At 41.5% G+C, this 9,051-nt stretch overlaps 1 pseudogene; it reads left to right on the top strand.

Moving 5' to 3' along the window:
* The first annotated feature begins 2,877 nt into the window (after positions 1-2,877).
* On the top strand, positions 2,878-4,048 carry LOC107144681 (annotated as a pseudogene).
* The last annotated feature ends 5,003 nt before the right edge of the window (positions 4,049-9,051 follow it).

Raw genomic sequence — 9,051 nt, 5'->3', positions numbered from 1 at the left:
AACCAGGGCAGAGGACTGATGACTTCTCTTTCCGCTTTTGCAAGAAGGAGCTGAGGGTGTAACTTGGTGCTAGCCCACTTGCCTAGCACGTGTGAGGCTTTAGGTTGGATGACCAGTATTGGGGAGGGATGGGATTATGTTGAAGACTAAGTTAGACAGTACATGGAAAATCTGTGGCATAGAGAAGATGCTCAATGAACTCTCCTTTTTATTTTTACATTTTTCACAGTCCTGGGAATTGAACTCAGGGCTTCACACATACTAGGCAAGCCCTCTACCACTAAGCTACATCCTCAGTCCTATTTATTTTTATTTTGAGGTAGTCTGGCTAAATTGCCCAGGCTGGCCTTGAACTTGCAATTTTCCTGCCTCAACTTCCCAAATTGCTGGGATTACAGGCATGGGCCACCATATTCAGCCAACATAATTTCACTTCTGTGCTTATTTTGTAGTGGAGGACACCAAAGTTTGAGGAAGATGACTTGTTCTTCCAAGGCCACACCAACTTAAAGGACAGAACCAATATTTCAACCCAAATATATGTGACTCTCCAAAGTCCACACTCCAAATTCTAATCTGCCTCTTTCTTTGAGCTACTATTAAAAATAAATACTTCGGGCTGGGGCTATAGCTCAGTTGGAAGGCTCTGGGTTCAATCCCCAGCACCACAAAAATAAATAAATAAATACTTGATGATTCCAGCAACTCAGGAGGTTGAGGCAGGAGGATCCCAAGTTCAAAGCTGCCTCAGCAACTTAGCAAGGCCCTAATCAACTTAGTGAGACACTGTCTCAAAAAATAAAAAGGACTATGGAAGTAGTTCAGTGGTTAAGCACCCCTGGCTTCAACCCCCAGGACAAGTAAATAAATACAAATTTATGTACACACATACATACTTGGAGCTGGGCATGTAGTCCATGCCTATAATCGCAGCAGCTCAGCAGGCTAAGGTAAGAACATCACAAGTTCAAGGCCAGCCTCAGCAATTTAGAAAAAACCTGGAGATGTAACTCAATGGCCTAATGCCCCTGGTTCAATCCCCAGTACCACTAAATAAATGAACACTTGGAGCTAGGGATGTAGGTCAATGGTAGAGCACTTGCCTAGCATGCTCAAGGTCCTGGGTTAGATCCCCAGCACCATAAAAAAATTAAATTAAATTAAAAAACAACAAGGAAAAAAAGACAAAAGAAAAGAGAGAGAGAGAAGAAAAGTTAATTAAGGAAACTTCACTGGATATTTCATGATGTTAAGAAATGATTATTAGGCTGTCTCTCCCTCTAGAGATGGCCCACATTCTCCCTTGAATGTGTATTATTTATGTTATCCCAAAATCTTCTCACTCTCAAGGTAGCTCACATTCTCCCTTTCCTAAATAATGTCTCTGATTTCCTAAATAAACCTTTGTCTGCATCTCTGAGGAAAAAAAAAAAAAAGAAGAAGAAGAAAAAGGAGGAGGAAGAGGAGGAGGAGGAGAAGAAGAAGAAAGAATAATGAGTATCTCTTGGTTGAAGCTAATAATATGCATTTTTCCCCACAGATCCAGGGATCACACCTAGGGCCTCAGTATGATAAGGCCATACTCTACCATGGCATTTTTCCTTAAACACAAGAGCCACACTGATGAATTTGGGGTTGTGGCTCAGAGGAAAAGCACTTGCCTAGCATGCATGAGACACTGTGTTTGATCCTTAGCACCACATAAAAATAAAATAAAGGTATTGTATCCACCTATAACTGAAAAATAATTTTAAAAAAAAAGAATTTGTAGTTGAAATTACATGAGAACTGAACTTGGCTTTGCAAGAACTCAATGTGGAGGGAAAGTGGAGATCCATGACTGGCCTGTGTTCATGATTCCTAAGGCTGATGTGAAATGCCAAAAGTCTCTCAACTTTTGTACAAATCTGAAAAAAATTTTACAATAAGAAATTTGTCTAAATAAATAAAAAGAAAAACAGAACTAATTTTCAAAATGAGGCTGGTGGTATAGCTCAATAGTAGAGTGTATGCTTAGCATGGACCAGGGAAAAGGCCCTGGGTTCAAACCCTACCACCATAAAATAAAAATGCAAAATAAAAACAATGGATGGATGTAAAACTGTGTGCATATACTAAAAAACATTGACTTCAAAAGACCAAATTTCACAGTGTACAAATTATATCTGTGAATTTTTTAGTGATATTAAAAAAGATGCTAAAATAGATTAAATTGCAGCATATTACTTTTTTTTTTTTCCTAATTTGTTGTCTAATGCTTCTTTTCTTCTTTTTCCTTGAAGTACTGGGGATTGAACTCCAGATCTTACACATACAAGGCAAGAACCCTACCCTGCCCTGAGCTGCATCCCCAGACCTTTCTAAAATTTTATTTTGAGACAGGGTCTCACTAAATTTCTTAGGCTGGCCTTGAACTTGTGATCCTCCTGCCTCAGACTCCCGAGTACCTGGGACAACAGGCATGTTGTTTATATAACACTTCTTAGTAAAATTTTTTTTTTTTTTTTGGTGCGGGGGGAATACCAGGGGTTGAACTCAGGAGGACTCAACCACTGAGCCACATCCCCAGCCCTATTTTGTATTTTATTTAGAGACAGGATCTCACTAACTTGCTTAGCACTCCACTTTTGTTGAGGCTGGCTTTGAACTCATGATCCTCCTGCCTCAGCCTCCCGAGCCACTGGGATTACAGAGCTCTTAGTAGATTCTTTTTAATAAGTGGGCATACACACACTTGGGGAAAAAAGAAAATGAAACCAACCAACTGACATCTGTCCTTTTCTAGCCTATCTCATGAGTTTTAAACTAAATTTGGGTAACCAAATGCTTTCACACAATCTTCTAGGATGTTTTCTCAGTACCATTTCTACACCAACCATGGCCATCCATGTGGAGCCCAGCACCATAGCCCAGATATCCATTTTGGGTCTGAGCACCTGGAAATCTCCCAAGGAGAAGTCAAAGAAGCTATGAAGGTAGCCATTGATGCCATTGATGACTATTAGAACAAGAATGAGGTAAGAAGAGAAGATTCAAGAGAAGGTGGCAATGCAGAAGGACCTCTTTACTGTTAGCAAGTTGCACTTTTTCTTTTTTTTTTTTTTGGTACAGGGATGATTGAACCCAGAGGCTCTTAATCACTGAGTTACATCTCCAACCTTTTTGTTTTTTATTTTGAGACAGGGTCTCAGTGAGTTGCTGAGGCTGCTTTGAACTTTCTATCCTCCTGCCTCAGCCTCCCAAGCCACTGGGATTACAGGAGTGAGCCACTGTGCCCACCTGTGGTGCACCTTCTTTGAAAGAAGCCTTTGGAAGGAAGCCTATCAGAAGACCCTCAAAGAAAGAAGACCTTCCAGGAACTGAAACTAGACTATCTGGACACCTATTTTTATTCACTGGCCACAGGGACTTCAGTCTGGGAAGGAGTCATTCCCCAAAGACGATAAAGGCAATAGCCTCACCAGTAAATTAACATTCTTGGATGCCTGGGAGGTCATGGAGGAGCTGGTGGGCAAGGGGTTGATGAAAGCCCTTGACATCTCCAATTTCAACCACTTCCATATTGAAAGGATCTTGAACTCAAATATAAACCAGGGACTAATCAAGTCAAATGTCACCCGTACCTCCCCCAGAAGAAAATGATCCAGTACCTCTTCAAGGGCATCACTGTCACAGCCTACAGCCCCCTGGGATCTCCAGATAGACCTTAGGCCAAGCCAGAAGACCCTTCACTACAGGAGGACCCCAAGATTAAGGAGAGTGCTGTAAAGCACACACACAAAAAAATCCCCAGCCCAGGGCTGGGGCTGTAGCTCAGCAGCAGAGCTCCTGCCTAGCATGTGTGAGGCACTGGGTTTGATCCTCAGCACCACATAAAAATAAACAAATAAAATACAGGTTTTCTGTCATCTAAAACTACAAAAAAAATAATAATTTTTTTAAATCCTCAGTCCAGGTTCTGATCCAGTTTCAGATCCAGAGGAACGTGGTGGTGATCCCCAACATCTATGCATGGTCAAGAACTTGCAGGTCTTTAACTTCTGATTGAATGATGGGGAGAGGGTGAGCCAGCCTCATCTTCAGCAGAAACTTACGGGCCTGTGTCCTGGCTGATGTCTCTTTGATAGAATATCCTCCAAGACCAAATACTGAAGTTGAATCTCCTGATATTACCTGGGGGACTCTTCCTCTTCACTGAAGTGGAACTCTCCCCCAGGTCCTGTTTTAACCAAGCTTGTATGAAATTGTACTGTGTCTGACCTTGTAAATCAGAATCTAAGCAAGTTTTGGATTTTTTTTAATTGGTGCATTATAATTATACATAGTGAGATTCACTATGCCCTAATCTTGCATGGCATGTAATATAACTTCATCTCCTTCCCGTTCCTTACCCTCCTCCCTCCCACTAGGCAAGGTTTTATTCGGATCCATATGTTGAAACAGGATGAGACTATCACAGGAAAGTATGACTCAGTTGAGCAAATGACAGTTTCTTCCACTTACTTGAGTTAAACAGTAGGAACTCTGCTAACACTGAGGATGCAAAGAATCAAAAATAATAAAATTTTTTAAAAAAATTTTTAAGGGCTGGGGTTGTGGTTCAGAGGTAGAGCGCTCGCCTAGCGTGCATGAGGCACTGGGTTCAATCCTCAGCACCACATAAAAATAAAATAAAGATATTGTGTCCACCTATAACTAAAAAATATTTTTTTTCCTTGAAACTGGGGGGTCGAACCCAGGGCTTTGTGAATGCAAGGCAGATGCCTTGCCACTGAGCTACATCCCAGCCCTAAAACATAATTAAAAAAAAAAAAAAACAACCTGGCACAGTGGTGAACATCTGTAATGTGTATGGTGAAGCCCTTGGTTCTATCCCCAGCACATGCGCGTGCACACACACACACCCAAAAAAAAAAAATTAAATGACAAAAGCAAATGAAATTGTAAAAAGAACATTGTCCTCTTCCCTGTGTGGGAGGAGCTGGAGGTGCTCACTGTTCAGTCCTTGTGATTGTGTGAAGTAAAGTGAGGCCAGGAGGAGAAATGTCCTGTGTATGTGGCCTCAGCCTCTAAAAGAGCCTTACCCAGGCCCAGTGAGAGAAGCCAGCTGCTCTAAAGACGGAACTGGCCTCTGGTTTAGCCTCCCAGACCCTGCTGCTATCCTTAATGTCCCCCAAGGGTCCTGTGTTAAAGGCTTCATCCCCAGGGTGGAGCTATTAGGAGATGAAGAGGACCTTGAGAAGAAGGAGCCTGTAGGAGGCCCTAAGGTCGTTGGGGTGTGTACCTGAGGATTGTGGGACCGGCTCCTACTCTCTCTTTTTGCTTCATGGCCATAAGGTGATCAGTTTACTCAAACACACACTCCTGTCATTGCCATCTGGCACCCCATCAAAGCCCTAAAGCAGTATGCGTCTGCCCAATCATGGAGTGAAGACTTTGAAACCATGAGCCAAAATAAATCTTTTCTCTTTATAGAAGGATTACCTTAACAGACACTTACAGAAGAAGAAATACAATCCATCAACAAACATGAAAAAGTGTTCATCACTTCTAGCAATTAGAGAATGCAAATCAAAACTACTCTAAGATTTCATCTCACTCCTGGCAGAATGGCAATAATCAAAAATACAAGCAAAAGAAAATGTGGTGTATATAGTCGATGGAATATTACTCAGCTTTAAAAAAGAATGAAATTATGGATTTGCCAGTAAATCAATGGAATCAGAGAATATCATACTAAGAAAAATAAGCTTATAATCCCCCAAAACCAAAGGCCGAATGTTTTCTCTAATATGCAGATGCTAATTCTCAGTAAGGCAAAGGGCACTAGATAAGACTAGAGGGAAGGGAAGGGAGAGGAGGAGGGGTGAGGGGAGGGGATGTGGGGATAGGAAAGATAGTAGAACAAAATAGACATTATTACTTTATATATATATGACACTGCATGACCAATATGATTCTACAACATATGCACTCAGAAAAATGAGAAATTATATCCCATCTATGTATGATATATCAAAGCACATAAATGCATTCTAGCATCATGTATAACTAATTAAAATATATATATAAAAGGAATACAAGCAATAATAAGTGTTTTCTTTTTCTGTTTATTTATTTTATAGTGGAATGCATTTTGACATATTGTACACAAATGGAGCACAATTTCTCCTTCCTGCAGGGTGCAGAGTCACTCCTGTGCTGTAATTATCCATGTATAAAGGGTAATAATATCTGTCTCATTCTATCATCCTTCCCATCCCCACAACCCCACCCCTCCTCCTCACTCCCCTCTACACAAACCAAAGTCCCTTCATTCAATACAAGAAATAGTAAGCAAGGATGTGGGGGGAAAGGTATACTCACATATTGCTGGTGGGACTGCAAATTGGTGCAAACACTATGGAAAGCAGTATGAAGATACCTCAGAGAACTTGGAATGGATCTACCATTTGAATCAGCTATCCCACTCCTCCATTTATACAAAAATAAAAAATAAAATCAGCATACTACAGTGATACAGCCACATCAATGTTTATAGCAACTCAATTCACAATAGCTAAACTATGAAACCAAACTAGATGCCCTTCAACAGATGAATGCATAAAGAAAATGTGGTTCATATACACGACGAAATATTACTCAGCCTTAAAGAAGAATGAAATTATGGCATTTGCAGGTAAATGGATGGAACTAGAAAATATCATGCTAAGTGAAATAAACCAATCCCCAAAAAAACAAAAGCCAAATGTCTTCTCTGATAAGCAGATACTGATCCACGGTGGGGTGGGGGGGATAGGGAAGAATGAAGGAACTTTGGTTTGTATAGAGGGGAGTGAGGGGAGGGTGGGGCTGTGGGGATGGGAAGGATGATAGAATGAGACAGACATTATTACCCTATGCACATGGATGATTACAGAACAGGAGTGACTCTGCACCCTGCACAGCCAGAGGAAGGAGAAATTGTGCTCCATTTGTGTGCAATATGTCAAAATGCATTCCACTATAAAATAAATAAATTAATAAATATATAGAAAAAGGAAAAAAAAAAAGGATAATTTCTCAGGTGCATTGTTACAGTGATAGAGGCCTAAAGGTGTAGCTCAGTGGCAGAGCACTTACCTAACACACACCAAGCCCTGTGTTCAATCCCAAGTACTGAAGGAGAAAAAAGAGATAGAACAAAACAGAGAAAAAGGGTCATTATAGTAATAGAAACCTCATATACCTACCAGAGTTTAGGCCAGCGTTTTCATGACCCCTGACCCACCATTGCCCTTACTCTCAAGACCAAAAGCACAACACACAGCCTAAAAAGCCCAGCACCGGGGCTGGAGTTGTGGCTCAGTGGTAGAGCACTTGCCTAGCACATTCGAGGCCCTGGGTTAGATCCTCAGCACCACATAAAAATAAATAATTAAAGATATTGTGTCCAACTGAAAAATAAATATTAAAAAAAAAAATCCTAGCATAGCAGCCAGAGGTATAGCTCAGTGGTAGAAAGAAGTCCAGCCTGAGCCGGGCATAGTGTCACACACCTGTAGTCATGGGTATTTGGGAGACTCAGGAAGGAGGATGGCAAGGTCAAGGCCAGTGTTTTCATCAGCTTTTTGTCACTGTGGCCAAAAGACCTGACAAGAACAATTAGAGGAGGATAAGTTTATTGGGGGGCTCACAGTTTGAGAGGTCTCAGTCCACAGACGACCAGCTTCCTTCCTTAAGCTCGAGGTGAAGCAAAACATCATGGTGGAAAAGAGTGGTGGAGGAGAGTGGTTCAGGACATAGAGAGAGACTTGTCCTCTCACCAAGGACAAAATATATACCCCAAACGCATGCTCCAATGACCTGCCTCCTCCAACCACACCTTACCTGCCTACAGTACCATTCAGGGGACTAATCCACTGATTGGGTTAAGGACCTCATAACCCAATCATTTCACCTCTAAGCCATCTTGTACTGTCTCACACATGAGCTTTTGGGGGACACCTCACATCTAAACCATAACAGCAATTCAGCAAGACCCTGTCTCAAAATGAAATAGAAAGGGTTGGGATTATAGCTCAGTGGTACAGAGCTGGCCTAGTTGTACAAGGTCATTGATTCCCACTACTGAGAAGAAAAAGAAAAAAAAAGCCAAACATGACGTTACCTCTGACTACCTTTCCAGCTTAATCTCACACCTATGCTGCTCTCTCACTCTCTCTCGCTCTCTCTCTCTCTCGCTCTCTCTCTCTCTCCTTCAGAACACTGACTTTCTTCTCCTACTAGTTAGATGTCCTTCTATGACAAGGCCTTTGTGCATGCTAACTCCTCAACCTGACTTATTTATTCATCCTTGAGATGTTTTTTCTTTTCTTTCTTTCTTTCTTTTTTCTTTGGGGGGGGGGGAGGCCTGCTGGAGGTTGAATCCCGGGCCACATGCATGCTAGGCATGTGCTCTACCACTGTGCAATGTGCAATACCCCCAATCCCCAACCTTGAGATCTCAGCTCATGCAAAGACGCTCTCAGAACAAGCTTTGCTGAAGTCCCGGAGAAAAACTCCCTATTATTGGTTTCAAAGCATTTGTCACAGTGGGAATTCCACATTTACTAATTTAATTTTTGCATCAGTTTCCTGACTAGGCTACAAGCTCCATGAACAATAGACTATGTCTCTCTTTGCTGGCCACTGGATTCCCCAGGACCCCTACAAAGCCTAGTATATAGTAGGCACACATTTGTCATTTTGTCAAGATAAAAATAAAAAAGAAACTGATGAAAGAAGAATGAAGAGATGGATCAATAAAATTGCCAAGGCCACTGACTCATGCAATTATTATTTGTTAAGAACATAAAAGCAAGGTGCAATGGCGCACACCTGTAATCCCAGCAGCTCAGGAAGCTGAGGCAGGAAGATTACGAGTTCAAAGTCAGTCTCAGCAACTTAGCAATGCCCTAAGCAACTTAACGAGATCCTGTCTCTAAATAAAATATAAAAGAGGTTGGGGATGTGGCTCAGTGGTTAAGACCCTCTGGGTCCAATCTCCAGTACAGAAAAAAAAAAAAAAAA

Source organism: Marmota marmota, unplaced genomic scaffold, assembly GCF_001458135.2.
Source record: "Marmota marmota marmota unplaced genomic scaffold, marMar, whole genome shotgun sequence".
NCBI classification, from domain to species: domain Eukaryota; kingdom Metazoa; phylum Chordata; class Mammalia; order Rodentia; family Sciuridae; genus Marmota; species Marmota marmota.
Note: the sequence above shows the minus strand (reverse complement) of the source record. Positions and strands in the feature narration are given on the sequence as shown.